General features: G+C 38.9%; 2 protein-coding genes and 1 long non-coding RNA gene across 3 annotated transcripts in view; 2 read left to right on the top strand and 1 right to left on the bottom strand.

The window, feature by feature from the left end:
- Positions 1 to 13,561, top strand: part of SFT2D2 (SFT2 domain containing 2) — an 842,470-nt gene that overhangs the window by 473,863 nt on the left and 355,046 nt on the right. The gene's annotated exons all lie outside the window — the stretch shown is intronic.
- Positions 1 to 13,561, top strand: part of LOC309649613 — a 140,886-nt gene that overhangs the window by 41,538 nt on the left and 85,787 nt on the right. The gene's annotated exons all lie outside the window — the stretch shown is intronic.
- Positions 1 to 13,561, bottom strand: part of DPT (dermatopontin) — a 42,660-nt gene that overhangs the window by 5,396 nt on the left and 23,703 nt on the right. The window lies entirely within an intron of this gene.

Raw genomic sequence — 13,561 nt, 5'->3', positions numbered from 1 at the left:
TTAATATGCATTTTTTACTGTGAGTCATGATCAAAAAGGTATTTGAAAAATATTAAAGTAAAAGGTAAGCTGTACAAGGGTAGTCTTTACCTAGTCTGCCATTGTTTGGCACCTAAAACAGTTCCTGGTACCTAGTAAGTATTTGCTGAATAAATAAATAGCCTTGGGAGAGCCATTTAATCTCAGTTTCCTGGTCTATAGAAGAATGAAAGCTACCTTATAGGTTTGTCATTGGCACTAATACAAATATGTGTGACACGTGGTAGGAGTTGAATTATTAGGAGAAATTTTGTTTCTTCTTCCTCCTTCCCCTTTCCTTCTTTCTCCAAGATTAAGTCAATCCTGGGCCTCTCTCTGAATAGGTTCGTTGTGGTCCACCCTGGAATAAATCTAGAATTTCCTGGTTCTTATAAGGCTTCACCACTGGGGCTCTTCAGGACCAAAATAGTCCTTTCATTATGATACGTTCCCCAAAGTCTTCATCTGCACCCCCAAGGCTGCTTGGGAAACAAATAGTGAGTGTTAGTAATTTAATGTGATTTGGGGTCACAGGTCATTGTCTGTTGGTGATAGAAAGATCTCTCTCTGTGTAGTCATAATACTGCAAGATTGTCATGAAACCTTAAAAAGATTGATTTATAAACTGGAAGGTCTCCCAAGAGAATATCAATGCTTAGATGCAGCAAGATCAATGGTTAGCTCAAGGTAACCTGGGTTAGCCAGAGCCCTAAAAATTCACTGTCTTTGTTCATAACCATTCCTTTTCCCACATTATGCAGTTGTCCTTGTTCTCTGATTTTTCTCTTCTCAAGACATAATTATGCTCTATCAGGATGCCAGACCCAACCTGGAGTGGGTTACATGTATTTCTGCTTAATGTTCATGAAAGGAAATAAGGCTAATGCAGAAGTCTATTTTGTGCTTCTAAAGAGACCCAGAACAAGGGCTTTCTCTTTCTAATGAAAATGTTAAATGACTCATAAGTGGACCTAATAGGTTGTCATTTGGATTCCATTGGTTTATGATCCCTGAGGATTCTAACAAGTGCTAGATTCAAGTTTACCCAAAGAAAGAGGGATTTGTTGAGAATGTTGATAATGCAAATTAGGATTAAAAGAGATGGAGTAGGAGGCGTTTTTCTTGCATCAGGAAGCACAAAGTATTTTCCAGAACTTTTAGAACATTCTTTAGATACAATGTATAAAAGTTAATTGCCAAACATTTTAAAACCTGCTGAGGCAAAATCTACATAAGGTAATACTGCATTAGGCTAAATCCAATTGCCAAAACTATTGGAAATAATTAGGCTAGACTTTTATTTTTTAAGTCTTTACTGATCTACTTTCAGATGATTTGGATAGTTAAATACATTTGGAATAATTGGGAAAGAGGCTTGCATTTAAAAAAAATCATGACGTTTTAAGCTTCAAAGGGGGACAAAAGTCATCCAACGCTTTCTTCAACAAGCATTCCCTATTGCTTCATTTTTGGAGGTGACCAGACCAAAGGTCCTGCTGTTCAACTGGGAGGTTTCTCTGTGGGGGACTGCTGTTCAGTGAATTTCTAGAATGCCCTGGAGAAGGTATTATGCATGCTTATTTGTGTATTTCCATCTTGATCCCAGGCAAGTTTTTGTTTTTGCTTGATTTCTGGGGTTTGTTGTTGTTTTGTTTTGTTTTTCTTATAAAATCATGAGATAAAGTTTAGACTATCTTACAGAATCCTGGATTAAAGGGGCCAGGGAAGGAGTTTGGATATTGATAGAAATTATCCCTACTTTATGAAACTGAAAATACAGAGGGAGAAAGGCCCCTTTCCTCCCCTTTGGGAGGAAAGTGAACCTCCCAAACACCGTTCATAGAGGGGGCTGCTGTTTCAATACATTCCAGGATTCTGAATTTTAGAACCAGATAGACGTGTCTCCATTTAGTTCATGATGACATCATGAACACACAAAATATTCTAATAAATGAAAGCCCTAGTAATGGCTCCTCAGAGGAAAAAAAGAATTTAAACTTTCAGAACTAGGTATTGGAACAAGGGCATAGGGACTTGTCAGGAAATTAAGAGACTACAAGGAAGCAGAAGATCAGGGTTTCATAAGCTATGGCAATGAGCTTCCAGAGGGAGAGAGGGGGAGAGTTCAGTGTGGTTCCAGATTCCTTGTGAATTACCAGGTCACTTCAGGAAGCTTTTTGGCAAAGCACACTTCATACTGAGCATTACCATACATTCCTAGACCAATTACAACAATCAAACAAGCCTTCAGCTTGGCAAGATGAAGGGAAAGGTCAGTCAGAAAGGTGTCTTTATTCAATTTACTGAAGTGAGTCTATTACTGAAGCTCTTCTATCAGGAGCCTTACAAACCCCTTTACAAAGAAGTACGTATGTGTGTGTATGTGTTCCTCCTATCACTTTTGGATGAGTGACTATTGGGGTACAATTCCTCGCTTTACACTACTTTGTATGCCCTATGCAGGCAAGACGAGAGAGACAGAAAGTTGTTCCAAAGCTAAGTGAGAACTTGATAACATAGAACCACTTGTACAACTTCTTGTATGAGATAAGGTTGAAGGAGATGGAAAGAAATTAGTTATGAACTGAAGAGAGCCCATGCAAATGGAAGGGATTTTTAAGACTGATATAGGATTTTCTCGTCTAAGGTTATTAAAGCTCTGAAATTATCAGTAGATCCAACTAGAATCAATAAATGAGGGGGCTTCCCTGGTGGCGCAGTGGTTGAGAGTCCGCCTGCGGGTGCAGGGGACATGGGTTCGAGCCCTGGCCTGGGAGGATCCCACATGCCGGAGCGGCTGGGCCCGTGAGCCACAGCTACTGAGCCCGCGCGTCTGGAGCCTGTGCTCCACAACAAGAGAGGCCACGATAGTGGGAGGCCCGCGCACCGCGATGAAGAGTGGCCCCCGCTTGCCACAGCTAGAGGGGGCCCTCGCACAGAAACGAAGACCTAACGCAGCCAAAAATAAATAAATAAAGAAGCTTTCATTAAAAAAATAAATAAAAATAAAAATAAATGATTGCTGTCCAATACATTACCACAAACTGAACTGCAGCTGATAGATGGCATTCTCCTTCACTGTGAGAATAGGACATATCACAGAGCTTACTCAGATATATGTTATCACATTCATTTTAAAAAGGGGAGTAGAGATAGAATTTAGTTAGATAAAGAGGACAATTTTACTTTTTGTCAGAGGTTTGCTTAAGAAATTATGCAGTTTTTAATAGTTAAAGGGTTTTGACTCTATTCTTTAACAGAAAGTGACTCAGTATAAGATTTTAACAAACTTCACCTTTATTATTGATTACTGAGACTTGAACATAAAATCAGACTTCATAGCACCAGCATCTATTTGTTACATTTCTGACCTGCTGGTAGGTAGGACAGCTGGATTATTTGGGATCATCCTAGAGGCTCCACTTTCAGGCCATGCACCCCACTGGAGTGCACATGAACAAATGGGGCCATGTCTCATGGCCCAAAGTCAGCTAGTGTCACATCCTCAACCTTATCCCACTTTGTGGGATGCCAGAGAGGCACACACTACAGACTTCTACCATAAAAACTGGAAGAAAACTCAGCATTTACAAGTTAACAAACCAGAAAGGGGTACCTGAGGAAGCCATACTTGAGCATTTTTAAAGACAAGAGTAAACAATGTTTTCCATCCCATTTTTTAGAGCTCAGCCCATGCTCAAACAACATTTCAGAGAAGCTTCTTCTGGTCAGTCCAATCTCTAATTCTGTTTTGCTCCTATTTTCTCCACTTCCCAATTAGCACCTTATTTAAAATATCATATTCTAATGTTCTATTACTTGTTAGCACCACATATTTAGCATTTGATTAAAAACAAAATACTGTATAGCATCTTGTTTCATGATGATGATCAAAAGAGTGAACTCTTTGAGGGGTCATTGGTACATGGAAGTCATATACACCTTTATGATCTAGTTCAGCAGTGGGCATGGAGGAGAAATTCAACATTTATAGACTTGATGTGTTGAAGCTGGCCTACATTCTGCACCCAGCCAAAAAGAGGATACCCCTTTCTGACAGGCAAATCATTGAGAAATGTCTTAAATAAACAGAATCTGTTTGTGATCAATCCTCTTGCATAATAAATGCTTTCCTAGGTAAGCTACAAGACATGAGAAAACTTTAGGTTAGGCTAATTTGCCAGTGGCCTGGCATCCCCAATAGGTGCTGTATCAGAACCTGCTTGAATTATTTTTGCAAAAATGCAAAAAGTAAAACCCAATTGCACTTATGCATAAAGGAAAGCAACCTCAAGGGAACAGTCACCCTGGCTTCTCCTGCAAAGAGCTAGGGAAAGTGGTCAAGTGAGACTAAATGACTCTGTAGTCACCAAAGTGCCCTTCTCTGCAGAGAGACCCTGAACTCTGGGGGTATGAGAAAGAATGCAGTATGTTCATGTCTGTCCTCTTGTGGTGGATTTTGGAGATCTATATATCAAACAGTTCAAGTATGTATCACAACATGGGGAACACAGTTCCAGAGATATCTGTGACTTAAATTAGAAGAGGAAAGTCCCTAAGTATTTTCCAAATTATTCTCTTAGAGCTGAGTTTCCAGCTCACTGTCCAAGCTCAGGGCTGGTCAGCAAACACATTTGTTTTGATTCATGCTGGCGTTCACTGGCCACCTTATATCATGGTTGCCATGGTCCTGCAATCAGTGGGGGCAATTTCACCTGCAACATCTCCCCTTCAGCAAAAATAACCACTTTCTTCTCTGTTTTCACTACTAGATGCCTACTGTATTGTTACCTAATAATTCATCTGTCCAGGGCTTATTTCCTTATCAACACTCAGAGAGCTCAGTTCTCTGCAAAGAACATGGGATTGGGAAGCAGATAGACCTGTTGGAATTGAGTTCAGTACTTTGAACAAGTCACAATTTCTGCACCTCAATTCTCTGATCTGTGTCATAGTATCATGAGTCACATGCATAAGAAGTAAATGAGGCACAAGCCTCTTAGATAGCCTCATCCACCAGAGGGCAGCCAGCAGAAGCAAGGAGAATTACATTCCTGCAGCCTGTGGAAGGAAAACCACATTCACAGAAAGATAAACAAAATGAAAAGGCAGAGGACTATGTACCAGATGAAGGAACAAGATAAAACCCCAGAAAAACAACTAAATGAAGTGGAGACAAGCAACCTTCCAGAAAAAAAAAATCAGAATAATGATAGTGAAGATGATCCAGGACCTTGGAAAAAGAATGGAGGAAAAGATCGAGAAGATGCAAGAAATATTTAAAAAAGGTCTAGAAGGATTAAAGAAAAAACACCTAGAAAGAATTAAAGAACAAACAAACAGAAATGAACAATACAATAACTGAAATGAAAAATACACTATAATGAATCAATAGCAGAATAACTGAGGCAGAAGAACTTATAAGTGACCTGGAAGACAGAATGGTGGAATTCACTGCCATAGAACAGAATAAAGAAAAAAGAATGAAAAGAAATGAAGACAGACTAAGAGACCTCTGGGACAACATTAAACACACCAACATTTGCATTATAGGGGTCCCAGAAAGAGAAGAAAGAGAGAAAGGACCTGAGAAAATATTTGAAGATATTATAGTCAAAAACTTCCCTAACAGGAGAAAGGAAATAGCCACCCAAGTCCAGGTAGCTCAGAGAGTCCCAGGCAGGATAAACCCAAGCAGAAACATGCAAAGATACATAGTAATCAAATTGACAAAAACTAAAGACAAAGAAAAATTATTAAAAGCAACAAGGGAAAAATGACAAATAACATAGAAGGGAACTCCCATAAGGTTAATAGCTGATATTTCAGCAGAAACTCTACAAGCCAGAAGGGAGTGGCACAATACATTTAAAGTGATGAAAGGGAAGAACCTACAACCAAGATTACTCTACTCGGCAAGGATCACATTCAGATTCAATGGAGAAGTCAAAAGCTTTAAAGGCAACAAAAGCTAAGAGAATTCAGCAACACCAAACCAGCTCTACAACAAATGCTAAAGGAACTTCTTTAAGTGGGAAACAAGGAGAAGAAAAGGACCTACAAAAACAAACCCATAACAATTAAGAAAATGGTAATAGGCATATACATATCAATAATTACCTTAAACATGAATGGATTAAATGCTCCAACCAAAAGACACAGGATCACTGAATGGATACAAAAACAAGGCCCACATATATGCTGTCTACAAGAGACCCACTTCAGACCTAGGGACACATACAGGCTGAAAGTGAGGGGATAGAAAAAGATATTCCATGCCAATGGAAATCAAAAGAAAGCTGGAGTAGCAATACTCATATCAGATAAAATAGACTTTAAAATAAAGAATGTTACAAGAGACAAAGAAGGACACTACAGAATGACCAAGGGATCAATCCAAGAAGATATAACAATTATAAATATATATGCACCCAACATAGGAGCACCTCAATACATAAGGCAACTGCTAACAGCTATAAAAGAGGAAATCGACAGTAACACAATAATAGTGGGGAACTTTAACACCTCACTTACACCAATGGACAGATCATCCAGACAGAAAATTAATAAGGAAACACAGACTTTAAATGACACAATAGACCAGATAGATTTAATTGATATTTATAGGACATTCCATCCAAAAACAGCAGATTACACTTTCTTCTCAAGTGAAAACGGAACATTCTCCAGGATAGATCACATCTTGGGTCATAAATCAAGCTTCAGTAAATTTAAGAAAATTGAAATCATATCAAGCATCTTTTCTGACCAGAACACTATGAGATTAGAAACAAATTACAGGGAAAAAACCGTAAAAAACCCACAAACACATGTATGCTAAACAATACGTTACTAAATAACCAAGAGATCACTGAATAAATCAAAACGGAAATTAAAAAATACCTAGAGACAAATGACAACAAAAACACAACAATCCAAAACCTATGGGATGCAGCAAAAGCAGTTCTAAGAGGGAAGTTTATAGCAATACACTCCTACCTCAAGAAACAAGAAAAATCTCAAATAAAAAATCTAACCTTATACCTAATAGAACTAGAGATAGAAGAACAAACAAAACCCAAAGATAGTAGAAGGAAAGAAATCATAAAGATCAGAGCAGAAATAAATGAAACAGAAACAAAAAAAAAAACAATAGCAAAGATCAATACAACTAAAAACTAGTTCTTTGAAAAGATAAACACAATTGATAAACCTTTAGCCAGACTCATCAAGAAAAAGAGGGAGAGGACTCAAATCAATAAAATTAGAAATGAAAAAGGAGAAGTTACAATGGACACTGCACAAATAGAAAGCATCATAAGACACTACTACAAGCAGCACTATGCCAAAAAAATGGACAACCTGGAAGAAATAGACAAATTCTTAGAAAGGTGTAACCTTCCAAGTCTGAACCAGGAAGAAACAGAAAATATGAACAGACCAATCACAAGTAATGAAATTGAAACTGCGATTAAAAATCTTCCAACAAACAAGAGTCAAGGACCAGATGGCTTCACAGGTGCATTCCATTAAATATTTAGAGAAGAGCTAACACCCATCCTTCTCAAACTCTTCCAAAAAATTACAGAGGAAGGAACTCTCCCAAACTCCGTCTACAAGGCCACCATCACACTGATACCAAAACCAGACAAAGATACTACAAAAAAAGAAAATTACATCCCAATGTCACTGATGAATATAGATGCAAAAATCCTCAACAAAATACTAGCAGACAGAATCCAACAACATATTAAAAGGATCATACTCCATGATCAAGTGGGATTTATCCCAAGGATACAAGGATTCTTCAATATATGCAAATAAATCAGTGTGATACACCATATTAACAACCTGAAGATTAAAACCATATGATCATCTCAATACATGCAGAAAAAGCTTTTGACAAAATTGAACATCCATTTATGATAAAATCTCTTCAGCAAGTGGGCATAGAGGGAACCTCCCTCAAGAGAATAAAGGCCGTATACGACAAACCCACAGCAAACATCATTCTCAATGGTGAAAAACTGAAACCATTTCCTCTAAGATCAGGAATGAGACAAGGAAGTCCACTCTCACCACTATTATTCAACATAGTTTTGGAAGTCCTAGCCACGTCAATGAGAGAAGAAAAAGAAATAAAAGGAATACAAATTGGAAAAGAAGAAGTAAAACTGTCACTGTTTGCAGATGACATGATACTATACATAGAAAATTCTAAAGATGCCACCAGAAAACTACTAGAGCTAATCAATGAATTTGGTAAAGTTGCAGGATACAAAATTAATGCACAGAAATCTCTTGCATTCCTATATACTAACAACAAAAGATCAAAAAGAGAAATTAAGGAAACAATCCCGTTCACCACTGCAACAAAAAGAATTAAATGCCTAGGAATAAACCTACCTAAGGAGGTAAAACACCTGTACTCAGAAAACTATAAGACACAGATGAAAAAATCAAAGATGACACAAACAGTTGGAGAGATATACCATGTTCTTGGATTGGAAGAATCAATATTGTGAAAATGACTATAGTACCCAAATCAATCTACAGATTCGATGCAATCCCTACAAATTACTAATGGCATTTTTACAGAACTAGAACAAAAAATCTTAAAATTTATATGGAGACACAAAAGACCCCAAATAGCCAAAGCAATCTTAAGGGAAAAAAATGGAGCTGGAGGAATCAGACTCCCTGACTTCAGACTAAACTACAAAGCTACAGTAATCAAGATAATATGGTACTGGCACAAAAACTGAAATATAGATGAATGGAACAGGATAGAAAGCCCACAGATAAACCCACACACCTCTGGTCAACTAATCTATGACAAAGGAGGCAAGGATATACAATGGAGAAATGACAGTCTCTTCAATAAGTGGTGCTGGGAAAGCTAGACAGCTATATGGAAAAGAATGAAATTAGAACACTACCTAACTCCAAACACAAAAATAAACTCCAAATTGATTAAAGACCTAAATGTAAGACTTGACACTCTAAAGCTCTTAGAGGAAAACATAGGAAGAACACTCTTTGACATAAATCACAGCAAGATCTTTTTTAATGCACTGCCAGAGTAATGGAAAAAAACCCCAAAATAAACAAATGAGACCTATTGAAACTTAAAACCTTTTGCAAAGCAAAGGAAGTACAAACAAGATGAAAAGACAACCCTCAAAATGGTAGAAAATATTTGCAAATGAATCAACAAACAAAGGATTAATCTCCAAAATATATAAACAGCTCATGCAGCTCAATATTAAAAATACAAACAACCTAATCAAAAAATGGCGAGAAGACCTAAATAGACATTTGTCCAAAGAAGACATACAGATGGCCAAGAGGCACATGAAAAGCTGCTCAACATCACTAATTATTAGAGAAATGCAAATCAAAACTACAATGAGGTATCACCTCACACCAGTTAGAATGGGCATCATCAGAAAATCTACAAACGACAAATGCTGGAGAGGGTGTGGAGAAAAGGGAACCCTCTTGCACTGTTGGTGGGAATGTAAATTGATACAGCACTATGGAGAACAGTATGGAGGTTCCTTAAAAAACTAATAATAGAATTACCATATGATCCAGCAGTCCCACTACTGGGCATATACCCAGAGAAAACCGTAATTCAAAAAGACACATACACCCTACTGTTCATTGCAGCTCTATTTACAATAGCTAGGTCATGAAAGCAACCTAAATGCCCATCGACAGATGAATGGATAAAGAAGTAGTGGTACATATATACAATGGAATATTACTCAGATATAAAAAGGAACGAAATTGGGTCATTTGCAGATACGTGGATGGACCTATAGACTGTCATACAGAGTGAAGTAAGTCAGAAAGAAAAAAACAAATATCGTATATTAACGCATGTATGTGGAACCTAGAAAAATGATACAGATGAACCGGTTTGCAGGGTATAAATAGAGACACAGATGTAGAGAACAAACTTATGGACACCAAGGCAGAAAGCGGGGGTGGTGGTGGTGGTGGGATGAATTGAGAGATTGGGATTGACATATATACACTAATATTTATAAAATAACTAATAAAAGCCTGCTGTATTAAAAAAAATAAAATATAATTCAAAAAAAAGTAAATGTGTTAACATGGTAGGTGCTCAATAAATAAAAATCATCATTATCATTATCATCATGATCATCAGGAACTGAATCAAAGTCTATGAGTTGTACTTATTTTATATTCATTTGTATTCAGTCTGATTAAATGAATTCATGAATAGAAGAATGAATGATTATTTCTAGAAAACAGTAAAGGGGAGCAGACTAGAGAGAACAAAATGACAAATTTGGTCTCAAATTGCGAGGTTTACTTTGTTCTAAAGTAGCAAGTAGGGCCTGGCCTTCGTTACCCAATACTTACTAGACAACCAGCGACATCTCTGAAATTTCTGCTCTTGAAGTTTGAGCATAAGAAGGGAGGCAGCACTGATATGCATGCAGCAAACACATTTCTGTATTATAAATATGGCACAGTAATTACAATGGCCACCCCAACTGATGAAAGGTATGACTGATTTTGCTCAAGCTCAGAGGGGCCATTGTCTCCCAAAATGAGTGCTTTGTGCATCATGCAATGCCAGGCAATGGTTGGTCCAGGGCACCGAAGCATCTAAACTCAATGCAAGCTGCTTTAAATGTTAACATTCAGTCCTATTTCTCAAAGTGTGGGTGTCTCCATCTCTATAATAACAGCTTCCCACCTGCTCAGAAGAACCAGTGTAGAAGCTGCCCTTCCCACCAGACCTCTGGGAACAGTGCTGCAGCAGGCATCTGAGCTGGGGTTGGGGTGACAGACGCCACAGTGGAGGTGCCTATGAGGTCATTCTTGTCCCTGCCATGATTTCATGGGAACAGTCATGCAGACACTATCCATCTTGTATTAAAATCTGAACAACGAGAGTAGGAGTTAAAGATTAGCTTTGATGGAGTGCTTTGGGGTAGACAGAGGAGAATATTCTGATGAACCAATTTTGTTGTTGTTGTTGTTAGCTAGAGCTATCTAGGAATTAAGAAAAAAAATTCTGTGGCTATGACTTGAGCAGAAGAGAGAGGGGGACCAGGCAGTGGAAGATAGAATGAAACATCTGAGAGTCATAGAAACTCAAGGCTGAAGGAAAACTAACGGGTTATCTATGTTAATTCTGAGGAAGGACATTATTTTTTTGGTCAAAACATATTATCCAGTGAACCTGATGAAAGGTCACGAATCTGGAGAAGAACCATTTAGGAAAGGAAACACATGCTCAATTCAAAACTGTCGGTTCCTGGGACATATTCTACACCTGGACAGCCTTAGCGTGCTGATGGGGGACAGCCTGGTGCATGGCATGCAGCTGCTGGAGCTGTTTGGAGACTGAGGAATTATTTCCAACAGTCTCTGAAAGGTTGTGGCTTCCTCAGTGACGTGTTTGTGGTTTGCAGATGAATGGACAAAGAATTAATTCTCACATATAAATAAATATGTGTAACATTTACATATGTATCCAATCCCAGTGGGGACCGGTGAGTGACGCCATGTCTGCATCTATCAGGAATTCGCTTTCTTGCCAGAGTTCAGTGATGCTGTATTATCTCATGAGAAACTGCAGAGATTGAAATGGGAGCAGCACCTTGGTTTCCACCAAACAAATAAATCCCGCACTTACGTGGGAGTTGGTTGGATGATTTTTTTTTTTTTTCCTGTGCAGAGTGGTGCTATTCCTGAATCCCTAAAAGCTTGTAAGCACAGAGAGGATAGATGCTCACTTCTCAGTGTCAGGCTCAGTGCTGCAGAATGGCCTTCAAAGTGGGAAGAGAAAAACGTCCCCACCTACACATGTCCAGTTCCCTGGGAGGTGATTCAAGCTAGTTAAAGTGATGTAAGGGAAGGTTTCAAATAAGAGAGTTATCAGGAGTTTTCACTGTGGGAAGGTGTGGGAAAACAGTTCTCACTCCAAAGGGCTGTTAAAAGGATCAAATAAAATGATGCACGTGAATGAAGTCCTTTTCCACTATAAAACATCATCATATCAATGTCAGGTTTCACCACTGTTACAGTTCCTATGCGCCTGTGATGTTTTGTTATTCATTTGAGAAATTTATTAAGGGCCTACTTTGTGCCAGGCAATATGCTGAGATGCTGAAGAAATATGACCTAATTCATGCCCTAGAGGTTTCATTCAATTTGGAAAAACATATACCGTCATGACTCAGGAAATTTAAGGATGCCACTAAAATGTCTAGACACACCAGTGGGGTAGTGAGTCATGCACTGCTTACCATGGTGACACGGCAATCTCATTCTGCTGCTGCTCCAAGTGTCCCTTTGAAAAAGTACCATTTCCTTGACAACCGTGGTAGCTCTCAGCTCTAACACCACGCAACCAGAAAGAGGTGCAGCCAAGTGAAGCCTTCCTTAGAGGGACCGCTTCTAAGTTGACTTGCTGTGTCTTTCTGAGTAATTCTCTCCTCTCTCCCCCAACCCTTTGGTTCTCCCAACCATCAGTGACATGTCTGGGTGATGTAGTGTGATGAGGAAGGGAGAGAGTGGGGTGGTGAAGGAGGATGGGCAGACCATTGCAGACCAAAGCCAAGGATAAATGTTGCTACCAGAGATTTGAATGTCTTGGGCAACTTAAGAAAAGTTGCACATCTCTGTTTGTCAGTCTTTGATATCAAGACCTTGTACCTACCTACATAGCTCCATGTTCATTAATTTCCTAGTGTCTTAATGATTGGTGGGCTCCTTCTACTCTACCCCAGCACGTGAAACCCCTTTGGCCTTGGAGTCAGGACCTTTCACAGTTATATCCTACACCCTAGCCATCCATGCCTGTTTGCCTGCTGTGGTGGAGTAAGAAAAGCTTTATGGAGGCATTTTGGAAAGCTGGACGAGGTCCCTGCCCCATCAGATAGCTAGTGATATCAGCTGACCTTGATCTCTGAATTTACCATTTATCATTGCTTCAAACAGAAAAATGTTAAGAGTTTGGAGATGCATATCCCTAGAGACATTGCGCCCCACTTGGGCACCTGTGGAGTAATGCTCTCTGGTTGCAGAGAATAAGCATAACCCACAAGGCTGTTCTTCCAAGCATCACACTGTGGAGAGATACATCCTTTGAGTCACCAACCTTCAAATGTTGACACTTTTGGATTCCTTTGTCCAAAGCAGAAATGTCTGACTTGTTTGCAGACTGAAGAACTTGGGACAAGTTATGTTGTCAACATCCAGTGTAAGTTATCAGGGTAAATAAATATACACACATTCTCCTAGTCAACTCAAAGGCTAGGTCAGGGGATATTTGGTATCAGCCCAGGGAGTGGGAAAGGAACAAAATTTCACAGACTGGAATTACATAGTTATCTAGAAAGCACTAGCCTCCTTTTTCAATCTGTAATTATATACTATGTTTGCCACTCTGACTTGGAACAGGGTTGGCGTCTTCCAAAGAAGTCCCGCGGGAAAACATAGGTTCCCAAATGGGTTCAGCAGCCTTGGATGTGATGAGTAGTTATTTTGATAG

This window comes from Balaenoptera physalus, assembly GCF_965194825.1.
Source record: "Balaenoptera physalus genome assembly, chromosome: 1".
NCBI lineage: Eukaryota > Metazoa > Chordata > Mammalia > Artiodactyla > Balaenopteridae > Balaenoptera > Balaenoptera physalus.
This window is presented reverse-complemented; position numbering and strand designations above follow the sequence as displayed.